Below are 14,574 nucleotides of genomic sequence, written 5' to 3'. Positions count from 1 at the left end.
TACATATAACCAAAAAAAGCAATGTGAGCTGAAAGGTCACGAACTGTAGTTGTATAAATCAAACACAAAGAAATGAAGCAACATAACTAATTGCCTATGTATGTGCTCTGTGTGTGTGTATCATTTTGCTCATTTATTTGTATTTGCGTCTCTGATTTCTACATGATATCGACTTGGTAGTAGGGATCTAACCTAGCGCCCCTTGACACACTAGCGGTCTTTGCCAACCACAAGCCACTGGTTTGGACAATCAGTCTTGATGGCACAAGCAACAACATGTACATATAAAATAGACAAACTAACCGACAAGAACTTTTAGCCATGGAATATGACGATGGAAATCGTCCTTCAGAAACTCGACCTACTGAATATAGTCAATGGTACATTTGCATGTCCAGAAGCAACCATTACAAAAAATGATAATGTTGTATGGGATTGGAAGGAGAAAGACTCCTCTACCCACTTAGAGTTTCTCTTGCATATGGACGATACTCAGAAGCAAGCTGTGAGAATGCTTACCACAACAAATGCCATCTAGGTTCAATTAAGAGACACATATCAACATACTGATGTGTCTACCCAATCAAAAAATCTTAGTGAATCAGACTATGAACGATGACCAGGATGTTGAAAAATACTTGCAAACCTAGCATCTTGAAATGGATAATGTATATCTCTTGGGATTTGACTTACCTGCAACAGTACCGGTGATACTTCTCTTGGTGCCGCAAGATCTCATTCGGGATAGGTGAATCATCATCCTCGTCCCAATCCCTTTCCCTTTATGCTAATCCTAGAACTCGTTATAAACTTCATAATAAATCCTTTTATGAGGTGAGCACCTACAAATGCTCCATGATATCGTCCTAATCCAAATTTCCATCTCACAAGAAACTGACCCTTTTGCAAAAATTGTGCCCACTTTGGTCACCACATACGTGATTGTTGGCATACTCCAAGAAAAGGGGAAAAGCCTTACAGAGGAAGACATGCAAATTTTTCTTCAAAATCCAAGAATCCTTCTGATGATGAGCATGAATCCTATAACTCAGCCTATTCGTCTAAGTCCTCTCTTGAAGATTATTTTCTCACCTTCATGGTTGAGCATAACCCAACCAATCAACCGTCGTCTACATGGATTCTTGATACAAGGGCCACTTGTCATTTGAATCTCACCTTGAGTGGTTTTGATGTCTGGTTTGGAAACAATGGGATCAAGTAATCCCTTGGTGTGGGCACTGATTATATTCATCTTTCAGATGGGAAGGTTCTTGCCATCAATCATGTTTATTATGTTCCAGGAATCACCAAAACCCTCATCTCAGTTATCAAAATAACTTTAGCCGACACTACCATAGAGTTTTGCCACAGCTATTGTATTGTGTGACATGAACTCCCTAACGGCTATGCATACTCCGTGGTTTGTCCAGGATTGGTTGCCTCTATATACTAGTCCATACCATGGTTGCTGTTGAAGCTTACTCCTCTGTTCACAATGAAGACAACTACTACAAGATTCTTTTGTGGCATTATCGCCTTGCTCATCTTAACATATCTACAACGAAAGTAATGGCAAAATGTCACTTTGTGTCTAGCTATACTCTAGCCTCTACAAGTCATTTGTCCTTGTGTGAAGGGTGTATCTTTGGCAAACTAGCAACCCAAAATATCCTTCCCGGAGTCATCGTACATCCCATCCAATTGCGATCTTTGTGGTCTAATGCCCAAGCTTTCTCTAACCCAGAATCCGTACTTCCTTACCTTTATCGACAATTATACTTGGTTTAAAATTGTCTCATTCCTCCTAGATAAAACCAATATTAGTTTCCTCTCTTCCTTTCAAGCTTATCGGTGGAGAATGAGCTATAGCTATGCATCACCTCTCTTCAAATACATAATGGTAGCAAATACACATCTGGCATATTCAAAGCTTATTGTAAGGATCATGGCTTTCATCAATGCTTCACTGTACTTGATAATCCACAACAAAATGGATTGGATGAGCATAAAAATTGAACACTTTTGGATATTTCTTGCAGCATGTTGAAGATTTTTCGATTGTCCAGCTCCTATTGGGAAGAAGTTGTGTGTACGGCTTGTTATGTTCAAAATCATGTTTATCACAAAAGCATTGATGGTATATCATATAGTTTGTGGTTTTGTGAGCCACCTAACTACTCTAATCTTTGAATATTTGGTTGTCGTGCATATGCCTTCATACCATCTGATAACTGTGATAAGTTGATTGATCATGCAACTATAAGGTGATCCACACAGAGTTAAAGGTTTTTGCCTTCGTGACCCCATTACTAGGCAATTCTTCTTTATTTGGAGTGTCGTCTTTTATGAAACTTCACTCATTGTAGTCTTAACATCAACAAATGCCTCAACAGATCCTCCTCATTTAGCTTTGCCTTCTCCAGAACGAATTAAAACCACACCTAGCTCAAGTAATTCACACCCCAGATCACCAGCTAGTTCATCTCGTGATGATGACATTATTACATGGCATGTTCCCCTTGATCCTAGCTTGGTACCTCATATTGTCACTGTCGTTGTTCCGATACCGCCAGCCCCACCACCTCCTGTTGCTTCCCCTCCCACTCCTATGGCCGCTAGCCCAAAAACCATTGGGCCTACCAAAAGGCACACTTCCACTCTTCGTCGAGTGTCTCCTTCCAAGAAAACTACAAGCTCCCATGGCTCTACGAGCATCCTACCTCTGCATCACCCTCTTTTACTAACCACTCACCCTCTTCAACTGCCTCTCAAGCTTCTCAGGTCTCGAATATGTCTACTAGCTCATCAAGGGTCTTACACACTTGCTCTCTTGCTAATCTTTATGCTACTTCATTGCGGATCAACAGTCTTTTGGCAACTCACAATCTTGAATCTAAGTTTTTTTGTTCTGTAGTTACCTCTTCTGCATCATTGCTAGATGAGGCTTCTACTCCAAATTTTGTAGATGAAGCATTAAAAGGACCAGAAGCCCCTCATCGGCATGCTGCTATGGAGGCAGAGCTATCATCCCTTCATGTGAACCACACCTAGAAACTTGAACCCCTTCCACCTAGTCGCTCTCCTATCACTTGCAAGTGGGTACTATGTAAGAAGTTTGGTTCTAATGGCACCATTGCTTGGTATAAGGCACATCTTGTTTCTCATGGATTTAGCTAGATCGTTGGCGTTGATTATCTTGAAACTTACTCTTCAGCTCTACAGATGGATTCCCTTCAAGTTCTCCTTGCTTTGGCAGCTGCTCTTCATTTGGAACTCGATCATCTTGATGTCCAGACAATGTTTCTACATGGAGACTTTCTTGAGGAGATATACATGGTACAACCACCTCATTTTTTCCCCAAAGAGTTCCCTCAATATGTGTGCATACTACTTTGCTCTTTATATGGCTTGAAGCAATCTCCGTGGCTCTGGTTCCAGAAGTTCAAGGCCTTCATGTTGCAACATGGGTACATTCGTCTTCAACCAAAACCTAATATTTATATAAGACACACATCTACATCATATTTAGTTGTTGCATTGTATGTAGATGACATTGCTCTATTACATTCCAAAAGTCCATCATCAGTCATGCTAAAGCTAAGCTAGACACTGCATTTTCCATTATCGATCTAGGTCCATTAACATACTTCTTGGGTCTCCAAATTCTTCATGATCAGGTTCAAGGTTCTTTGGCAGTACATCAAAGAATATTTATTGATGAAATTCTGAAACAATGTGGCATGCGATTCATTAGGCCTGCATCCACTCCGTTACCAGTCACTTCTAAGTTGTCTCTTTCTGATTTTCCTAAAAAAAATAGAGATAAGGAGTACATGAAACAATATCCATACTCCCATCTTATTGGAAAATGTTGTTATGATGTCACTGGAACATGAATGGATGTCTGCTATACTATTAACTTCTTGCCACATTTTATGCATAACCCTAGCCTTCGAAATTAGAAAGCAGTACAACGTGTTTGTTGTTACTTGAAATTTACATCTAATTATGGAATTAAGTATTCTCGCTCTCAATCTATGAGTGAGCCTCTCCAATTGCTTGGATACCTCTGACTCCAATTGGGAGGGGGGATTCTGATACTCAAAAATATATTGTTGGTTTCTCCTTTGTACTTGCAGGAGGAGCGATTACTTGTCTTTCAAAGAAACAAAATGCCGTAACACTATTAATAGCTGAAGTCGAGTATGTGGTGGTAGCTCTTGATGCAAAAGAAGGCTTATGGCTGCTGCAAATGCTAGTTGAAGAACATCAATCAATTCCAAAGCTAGATTTGAAGATCTGTTGTGACAATATGCCATGTATTTATCTGGCCAAGAATCCAAAACATTCAAAGAGGAGAAAGCATGTGGATCTCAAATACCACTTCATAAGGGAGATGATTGAAGAAGGAAAACTAACCCTTGAGCACAAACCCATTGAGCAAATGTGGGCGGATTTTTTGACAAAACCTGTTAGTACTAAGAAGCATGAAACCTGTTGCAACAACTTCTCTCTTGCTCCACTACCAATAGAAAACTATAGTGGCATTAAAGGGGTGTGAAGAATTGAATAATACCACTGTAGATTATTAGTCAATAATAATATTTACATATAAGCAAATAAAGCATCCTGAACCGAAAGGTCACAAACTGCAACTTTATAAATCAAACACAAACAAATGAAGTGACATAATTGAGGGCCTATCTTAGGACTGTGTGTGTGTATTGTCTTGTTTATCTATTTGTACATGCATCTCTGATTTCTACAACCCTTTTCTTCCTCATCTCACTTTGATCAACTACAGATAAGACACCCCTCATATTTGCAAGTGTTTGCGCATGAGGATGCAAGCATAGATGATTACATATGGAGAGATATCCTTACTTTACATTCAATGGAAAAAACATATAAAAAGCTTATGCTTAGATTTCACCACCATTGATAGGCACGACACACAAAGCTCAGCCAAGCACGACATTATTTTCCACTAGCATTTGACTATTATTTTCATCTATATTTGCCACATTCCTTCAAAATGCAAAGCATGATTGAGTGCTTGAGAGAGAAGTCCTAGATTTGCACCCGCTTTGCACTCCCTAGAAATAGTCCTATGGTTAACACTTCCTTGCAATGCATTGCTTAACCAAACCATCTTACCATCCCTAGCCTTTTGCACAATTGCACCTCGAGGTAGAAAGATGCAAAAATGACCATCTATATTGGCCCTCACATACATTGAAAGAGCTACATTTGCAAGTGCATAGCCCCACTTAAAGTTCATCTACTAACTCTACTATGTATTAGCATGTAGGCTACTTGGAATATACCTTGCAATGCCATGTATATATCATCTTTCCATTGCCAAAACTAAGCATTAACCCAACATGGCAAGGGTAGCATTTTAGGAGAGTGGAGGATTAAGAGGTATTGTGGCAGTGAGAACATAGAGAAAGAGTGTTTCTCAAATTTCTATATACCTATGAAGTAAAGTTTTGACAACTATGAAGTAACAACACCCACACACTTTGTCACTCTACTTAGCCTGACCTACCAACCTGCCTAGACAGGACTTTCCATTAGACTTGACTATGATTATTTTCTCTTGCTAGAGTCTTCTAATGGCCCTAAAATTTACTAAGTCTCCTAGCCCATATAAATTTTTTGAAGCTGCCTCTACATGTCATCTTGCAGCTATTGTTATTGCTTTTTTTGACTTGATAGAACTAAGGATGACTACCATAAGTCACCACCTGCATGTAGTTGTGGTTGATTTACAGTTAGCATCATTTACACTAATACTAATGGAATAATTCTCTCACTAAAATGTTGAAGTTTAATGACTCACTTAATGTGGCTAAATATGGGTACGGTAGTCTGTTGGCTTATGTTGGACATAATGAAGGTGACACTTTTATTATCTTGTGGGTTTTTTCCTTAACCCTTTTTTATATACTACCCTTAATCTGCCAATGTGATTTTTCTTGTCTCTCTACCATGATTTGATGAAGTTGATAGTTACTCTATCTTGTGAGTAAGAAAAACATATGGGACCCTTCCCCTTGGTTAAGAGGGAGCTTGGATAATAATTATTGCTTTGTACATATATGGTGGGAACTCCCTCACCAACTGCCATATTTATCTTGTGAGTAAGAAAAACATATGGGTCCCTTCCCCTTGGTTAAGAGGGAGCTTGGATAATAATTATTGCTTTGTACATATATGGTGGGAACTCCCTCACCACCTACCATATTTATTATCCTCTGCATTTATTTTTTATCTTTCCCCCATGCGGGTTGTCGGCCTAGACCCTCTGCATTTGTAGCACCGATTGCAAGACATTTATCTCTCTCTCTCTCTCTCTCTCTCTCTCTCTCTCTCTCTCTCTCTTTCTCTCTCTCTCTCTCTCTCTCTCTCTCTCTCTCTCTCTCTCTCTCTCTCTCTCTCTCTCTCTCTCTCTCTCTCTCTCTACAACCACATAAAAAATTTGGCTGGATGACCCAACGGGCGCCTTGGCTAGGTGGGCACTTGTATGTTGTTATCACCTCCAAACACTCCCCCCTTCCTAGCTCGTGTTGTCCCTTGACACGACCTTTTGCAGTCTTGTCATAGGGTTGTCTTCAGCTTTGTCTTCAAGGTTGGTCTTCATCTTGGGAAGCGCGTTGTCGTTGATGACGCTCCCCCCTTTCTTGAGTGATGCATAGCTGTCATGTTGTTGATACATGATTTGAGCTTTGGTTATCGAGGCAATGTTTCTTCTTGTTGTGCATTCGCCTCTTCGTTGCCAATCTTAGCCGCCGTAAAGATGGATGTTAAAGTGTTTGATCATGTAGAACTGATCCTCTTTGTGGTGTGGACTTTATGATGTATATTCTTTCAAGGTCCACTACAATTTGAGTTGTCTACAATAGGTCACCAATGTTGAAGGATTGTGTGAGCTACTTTTGATTGTTGTGGATAGCTCGCTTGCTAAATTTCTCATTGCTTGATATTGTAGGCCATTCTTTGACGTTTCATTGTTGGATGGAGCTTTGTTGTCACCCTTGAAGATAAAAGATGCTCTTGATAAGCATATGGAGACCTGTTTTTTTTGCTCCAGGTTGTTGTTGATTGATTTGGGTAGCCCTTTCCTTATTGTTGATGTAGAAGGAATATATACAAGAAGTTGATGATGAGGTCTAGATTTGGGTCTTAAAACCTGGATGACCAAAGGGAAAAAACCCGGTGGGAAAAAATTGCCTTTGGTATACGCGCTTATTGGGGTTGAACACTTGGAAGTTGAGTACCTGTTCATGTAAGGTGAGTGCTTGGGAGAAATAAAGTAAGAGTGCGTAATGCAAGTGCCAATTATAGGACACTCTATATGCACACAAGAGTTCTTTCAAGAAAATCATGCGGTGTGAAAAATGAGTTGTTGGGTGCTTCAAGGAACAAATGTAGCACATGTGATATCCAAGGACATCTCAATAGCTTCCACATTTCCAAGAAGGGTTTTTGATGTTGAAGCTTCTCCACTCATTACTCACTATGCATAGTGTGTGAGTGTCTTTTGGACTCTCTTCTTCACTTTACGAAACTTAAAATACATAGACTTGACTCTTATGCTCACCTATACCAGCATGAGTGACACAAAATAAATATGCTCAACTCCTCCACCTTGAGCAGTACCTAGAATAGCTAAGACTCTTAGAACACAGAGAATATTACTTGAAGCTTTGGGACTAATGCCTTGCTCATTTAGTGGCTCAGTTGGCCAACTCTTGACTTTTATGCCATGTATTTTTAATGGTGACTTGGACTTACCTATTCATGGCCTGAAACCCAATGTCATAAGTTCTTGAGATTAAGGCCTCTATCATTGCTTTGGTCTTTGGATGCCACCATCTTTTCAAGTAAGTTGGCATACTTTGACTCCTCTAGCTTCTTTTGTTGCATGGGGTGTTCCGTAAGGAGGCCGCACTGTTGTACCTTTACTTTTTCTTCTTTGCGAGGAGCCTGAGTTTTCAACAGTGGTTTTGGGACCCATTTTTTTCTTGCTTCATGAGTTGCTCCCTTGACTTGATGGACATTAGGCTTTTGTATCCATACTTGGCTATTACCATTGTAAAAGCCTTGCTTTTGTAGTAGAAGACAAGGGATCCATTTTGAGGTTGTTTCTCCCTTGGTTGTGCTTAGTCTCCATTGGCTCTTTGTTGTTGTTGATTGTCTTTGTGTGGGGTCCTTCGCTACTTGGTTGGTCTTAGTGGCTCTAGGTTGAGCAACTACTTTGGGTAACCATATTTGGGTGTTACCTTCATAGAAACCTTGTGCTTCAAGTAGCTTCACTGGAATCATCCGCTGATTCACCTATTTGTGTTGGGTATCTTCGTTGAAGTCTGATTTCGGTACCCAAACTTTTCGCGTTGCCCACTTGGAAGGTATTTTTGTTTGCCTTTTGTTGGTGTTCTTTCGCTTGCCTGAGTATTTTGTATTCCATTGATAGCGTGTCTTGTTCCTTGTAGAACTCGTTGGTTGAGGTGGGTAGGTCGAGGCTGTTACTTTAAGCTTTTTGACCCAAACATTAGTGTTTCCTTGGAAGTAGCCTTGAGCAGTGATTGACTCATTTGATGCTATCCACCCTGTCACCTTTTGTTGTTGTGGTTGAACCCGTGTTTCATGTATCCAAACTGGGTCCTTGACTTGGATGTACTCTTTGGATACCAACACTTGCTCAACATTCTTCGTCTTCTTCTGGATCCTTTTTGTTGATGGAAACTTTGGTTGATAGACTTTTTGCTTTGGTTTCCATTGCATTGTTGATGGTGTGGCTCTTGATGTAGAGGCTTCGTGGGAAATTTGATGGAAGCTCGTTGAAGGTAAAGGCGCCTCGCGAGGTTGATATACTTCAGTGTTTACCTTTGCTTTACCTTTTTCCGTGATGGTTGGCGATTTCTACTCTGCATGGATTTGAGAATCTTCATGGAGTCTTACCGTTGTTGTTGTTGAAGCTTTTGATTGTTGTCGAAAGAAGATGTTCCTCCAGCTTTCTGTCAGGACCAGACTCTCTTTGATATGATGGGAGTTGATTATGTGGAAAGTATCTTTATACTCCCTGGTACTCAATTTGAGTACAGCTTCTGCCACTCCAAAGCTAGAAATCGGCATTTTTGAACTTGTGTAAACTGTTTCTTCTAGCTCATTGATTGGTGGCTTTCCCATCATGATGCACGTTCCATAAGTCATTAGATTCTTTGTTTCTTCTGGATCTATTGTGGCCGAACGTGTAACCTTGAGCCCTGTTTGTCCGCATAAATTGAATTTGATCATCGTTGGAGATAGTCCATCTTCTTTCTTGTCCCTGTTCTTCTTTTGATCTTGCGTTTGTTGAAGATTTGCCGTTGAACTTGGTAGCTTTTCCCCTTCATCTACTTTCATTTGCACTTTTTCAGGAGTCGGATTCTTTGAAACAGCTTTTGTTGTTTCTTCAGGTATGTCAATAATGACATATTCTGGTGGTTGCTCTGCTTCCTTCGTTTTCAATTTTGCCTCATGCTCCAAGATGTAGCTATCTGTCTCACTTTTTCTCCTTTCACACTCACAAATCTCGTTAGCTTCATTCAACACCTTTATCGTAAATACGGGAGTTATATCATACCCTTCCTCATCACAAAATTTAGTCGGGATCGCCTCATTCACACACACATCAAGAGTCGCCAGTATTTGATCCCATCCAAAGGGTTCAAATAATTGCTCCGGAAAGGGTTCCGGTATGTAAGCTTCATCGTTCATTGATCTTTCTAGGATGAAATCCTCCTTCACTGAGCTTCCACACTTCGAAGCACCACACATCCAAAGTTCTTGGTTGGTTTGTAGCCACGCAGGTATCTCTTTCCCATTGACTATAGAAGAGTCAATTTCTTCTAACAGAGTTCTATCCACATCTCTATAGCTATGGTCTTTTATGCTTATTTTTGTTGTGATCTTTTTATGTCTCAAGTAGATATAGTCATAGCCCCAATCTTGAACCATCTTAAGTTGACGCATGAAAGGTCTTCCTAAAATGATATCAAAATTGTTCCCTTTTCCAAAATCTACTATTGCAAATGTATGTTCATATTCAATTCCACAAGAAGTCACAATAATTTGCTCTAGGATACCCAAAGGTTTTTCCCTGTATCCATCTGCAAGTTGCAGCTTCATTCTAGTTTTCCTAAGCGCTGGTCTACCCCATTTTTCCCAAATGTCTTTTGTGGCTATGGCTACTCCAGCCCCACTATCAAGTATAGCCAATTTTTTAACTCCTTTGTGTTCCACAGATAAGGTGGTGTTTCCTTCTTCTCCTTCGCAATATTCCCCCACCTTGTTTATTGGCACAGGTTTAGCGTTTGCACTTTCTTGTTGAGTTTTGTTTGATTGTTCATTTGAGGGTAGATCTTGAAGAGGTATCTTTAATCCCATCTTCCCCAAATTGTTGCCTACTTCATCCCATACATGTGGTCTAATCTTAAGCAGTTCAGATAGAGTAATGGTACACTGTATTGGAGTTGACATCAACTCTTGCATACTCTTTGTATCCATCATCTTGGATATGGATTTCCTCTGAGATGGCACCACTCTAGTCTCTGAGTCTGCCTCATGTTCTCCTATCACTACAAGAGGTTGTGTGCTCTTGTGACACTGTTAGCGACGAAAATACACTGGGTTTTTATAACCCCCGACGTTGCTAAAACCTTCGCTAATAGCGTCGCTACGAGAGCGTCGCTATAGGCGTCGCTATATTCATCGCTATAAGCGTCGCTATATAGAGACGCTCATAGAGACGCTCATAGCGACGTTTACACAGAAGTCTATAGCGGCGCTCATAGCAACGCTACAGAGCCATAAATAGCGACGGTTATAGCAACGCCCAAGAGATTTTTTTTTTGGTGACAGGGCATTGAATGCCCTGCCACCCATCAACCATATTGTACTTGATTCACTTTTTAAAAAAAGTGCAAGGGTAGATAATAGACCCAAAATAGTCACCCACAAGACGCATTGTTTGCAAAATTGACAATTGTACACATCATAGGCAAAATGAATTGATTGACAAATGTAATAATGACAATTGTACAACATCATAGGCATAAAGAATTGATTGGCAAAATGAACTGCGGTGACAAATGTAATAATATACATGGTTCAAAAAGACGTATAAAATCCGTCTCATGATACATATGCTATGAGAAACCCTAAACTAATGCTCTAAACGGACGTCGTCTAGTCAGACGTCTCATCGCGTCCAAGCGGCGTATCTGTCGGATTCTGCAAAAAAAGACAATAAGACAGCTTTCAGTAAGTATAAACATATAACGACATTTATAAAACAATACAAAAAATAGAAAATAGTAAACCCTAATACTAACCATGCCGCCGCGAGAACTGAGAATGTCCATCAGGGCGTTTAAGCCCTTCCTGCCTGCGTACTCGCGCTCGTACGGTGTGGGATCACGTCCTGTCATCGACCACTGTCAAAACATACAAAGAATTCATTATGTTAGAATTAAAAAACTCATAAATCCTAAACTATCGAACATAAAGAGCAATGCAAAAACACTTACAAAATCGGCCTCAAATGATGCCCATCCACCGCTCTCCAAGTGGTGCGAGCTCCCTGTCTCTACTCGCGCTCTGGCTGCATCCTTTTGTTGCTTCCACTTGTCGGGATTCTCGCGCGCTGCTTTCTTCGCATTCTTCCAATCTTCTTTGGCCAGCCAATCTGGCCTGTTCCACCCATGCTTGATTGCTTTTTGCACTTCGGAACGCTTGTGTTTGTAGTATTCGCGCATTCGAATCTTCATCAGGTCTTCATTGAAGTGCTGATCCCGTGTTGGAACGGGAAACTCATCATGAAGTATGCTGATGACTCTGTTTTTTAAATCACTTGGCACTTCACTCCATTTGTTTATTATGTAGTGTCTAAACAGCTGAGAGCAAAGACCACGCATGCGTGAGATCACCTTCTTGCCATCATCATCCATGATGATGCCACCGCTGAAGTCGACGGAGTAAGGCAAGCCCTCTGGCCGGTGACGCGTGAACCTGGGTGTCCCGGCAGGGGTCTCTAGCGGCGTGTCGATGGGGGTACGGACGTCAGGTGTCTCCACCGGCGTCTAGGCCCCGAAGCGAGCAGTGTCGAGTGGGGTGGCTCCTGGCGGAGTAGGTAGAGGTGTGTAGCTGCTAGGAACAGTCAGCCGTGCAAAACCTGGCGTAGATGGCGATGCTGTGGCTGGTGTGGGGGCGGGCAAAGAAGGGGAGGGTAAAGAGCCTCGTCGAACACGAGGCGGTGTGGAGGCATCGGTGGCGAAATCCCCACAACAACCGCCACCGCCACCACTAGAGCGCCGGTGTCTAGACGAGTGTGAAGCTCGTCTCGTCGACGTCGAAGCTTCGGAGCGCGCCGAATGCTCCGAAAGAGAGGGAGATGCGGATGGAGTAGGAACGCACGATGATGCGCCAGAGCGATGACGCTCCACGTACCACTGTCTCTGCTGCGGTGACAAAGAAGAAAGAAACTCCTCATCATCCATACCTGCATTAAACCCACGAATATTTAAACTTAATATTGAATGAATAGAGTAGACAATGACGCAAAGACCATTAAATACAATGACGTAATGACGCATATAAATACAATGACGCAATGAATTGAGTGATAGAAGAGGCAAGTCGAAAACTCAGAATTTTCAATCAAAAGATGTGAGCGCGAGTAGAAAAGAGCGTTATACACCATGGAAGGTACTTAGAGAGCCAGAGCTTTTACAACACGGAGAAAAATTGTTCAAATACAATATTTGTGGCTTTAAGAGATCTCTCTCTCATCCTCACATAACTCAGCATAACTTCCTATATCTATATAGAGCTCTCCGTTTAAACACATATCCTCTGTTTCATTTTGTAGCTCCTCTGCATGCACCCCATATAGAGTAGTAGCATCTTGATGCTCGTCTGGCACCACCGCAGCGGCTTCTGATTGAGCATCTTCTCTGATCTCCTCCATTGATGCCGTTGTGATTGGCACATGGTAGCCTTCATACGTCCTTGCACTACGAGGGGCTACCTCTATGACGTACCACCAGTTTGATGTAGACTTTGTAGGATGAAATATTACCTGCCAGAGCCACATAACTTACATGAGAGCTTTCAAGCACATAACTTGTAAAAGGCTCTCGTTAACTATTTACATACTTACTTGTTCACAATGCTCGGGTAGTACGAAAGTGTCTCTTAGGTCAGTCCATTTCTTAGTAGAATCCACCTCAAGAAAACCAGACTCTCCTCTACGCACAGTAGCGTTGCGACCCTCCATGATTATCTTGAACCATTGCACGTCGAACAAGTCGACAAAAAATCCTCTGTAATCGATCCTCAAAATCTCTTGCAGCGTGCCGAAGTAAGTGAGTTCCGCCACCACAGGATCTGCATCATAGGAATGTAGTCGACTAGACTGTTTAAATTTTGTCATGATTCCACAATCTTGAGTAAAACGCTTTTTGTCGATTCATTCCACCCTAAAATGTTGACCTTTACACCATGCTGCTATGTATGACTTATACTACAACGAACAAAGATTATGAGTGGCCGTTCAAACGTTTAGAAATAAAGTCACTAGCTAGTCGTACATTGCAAACTTACCTTGGTCACGCAACCCCGAGAGTACTCCCACTCTTCCTCAGTCACTTCGTCACCGCATTGTTGTGCGCTTTTCAATTGGTTGTGCAACCATCTTAAGCTCATGAAGGTTGGTAGGCTCTCCAGAACCGTCGGATAGTGCATCGGTGGTCGTCTTCCCCGTCTCCACTCGATTCGTGCCCTTTGTCGCTCTTGCTTTGCATCCTCATATTGTGAAATCCACTTTTGCATCACTGGATTGTGAAGCATGCAAAATCGGTTGATTTTAGCCTCTAGATCTTCCGTCATCTTCTTCTCAACACCGAGATTTCACATGACAATCCCAGATATGCGCTCATCATCTATGGTTCACCATAGCGTGTCCCGGGCTTTATCAAATCCGTCTAGCCACTCTCCAATGTACACTAGGGACTCTGATACCAACCAACCTTCTACCATGCTACCCTCCGGACGTGCCTTTTGACGCACATATCCCTTAAACGTTTTTATGAAACGCTCTAAGAAGAACATCCATCTGGAATGAACTGTGCCAGCTATTTCCACCTCATCAACTATGTGAACAAGAAGATGCACCTGAATGGTTAGCATGGTAGTAGGAAAATGTTTCTCAAACATGCACACAAGCTCCGCAGCATTTAGTTTGGCGAATGGTATGGAGTCTACGTTGATCTCCTTTTGTGAGATCCATTGCACCAGCTTTGCAAGTTTGTAGATTGTGTTACGGATGTCGAGAGACAAACATCCCTCAATGGCAACCGGTAAAATAAACTGTAAAGTATGTGCAACAATGATATTAAAGTCCACATTTTATGCAATGATATTAAAGTCCACTATGAACGTACCTGACACATTTTATGCCAATCGTGTGACTTCAAACCGGTAAGCTTTCCTTCTTTAGTAAAACACGTTCGGAGCGAGTGCATTACG

At 41.5% G+C, this 14,574-nt stretch overlaps 1 pseudogene; it reads left to right on the top strand.

The window, feature by feature from the left end:
* The first annotated feature begins 334 nt into the window (after nt 1-334).
* Nucleotides 335-870, top strand: LOC147461859 (uncharacterized; annotated as a pseudogene).
* Nucleotides 871-14,574: the final 13,704 nt, after the last annotated feature.

This window comes from Adiantum capillus-veneris, chromosome 3 (genome assembly GCF_014529385.1).
Source record: "Adiantum capillus-veneris isolate H3 chromosome 3, ASM1452938v2, whole genome shotgun sequence".
NCBI classification, from domain to species: domain Eukaryota; kingdom Viridiplantae; phylum Streptophyta; class Polypodiopsida; order Polypodiales; family Pteridaceae; genus Adiantum; species Adiantum capillus-veneris.
The sequence above is the reverse complement of the archived record's forward strand: the minus strand, read 5'-3'. Positions and strand labels throughout refer to the sequence as shown.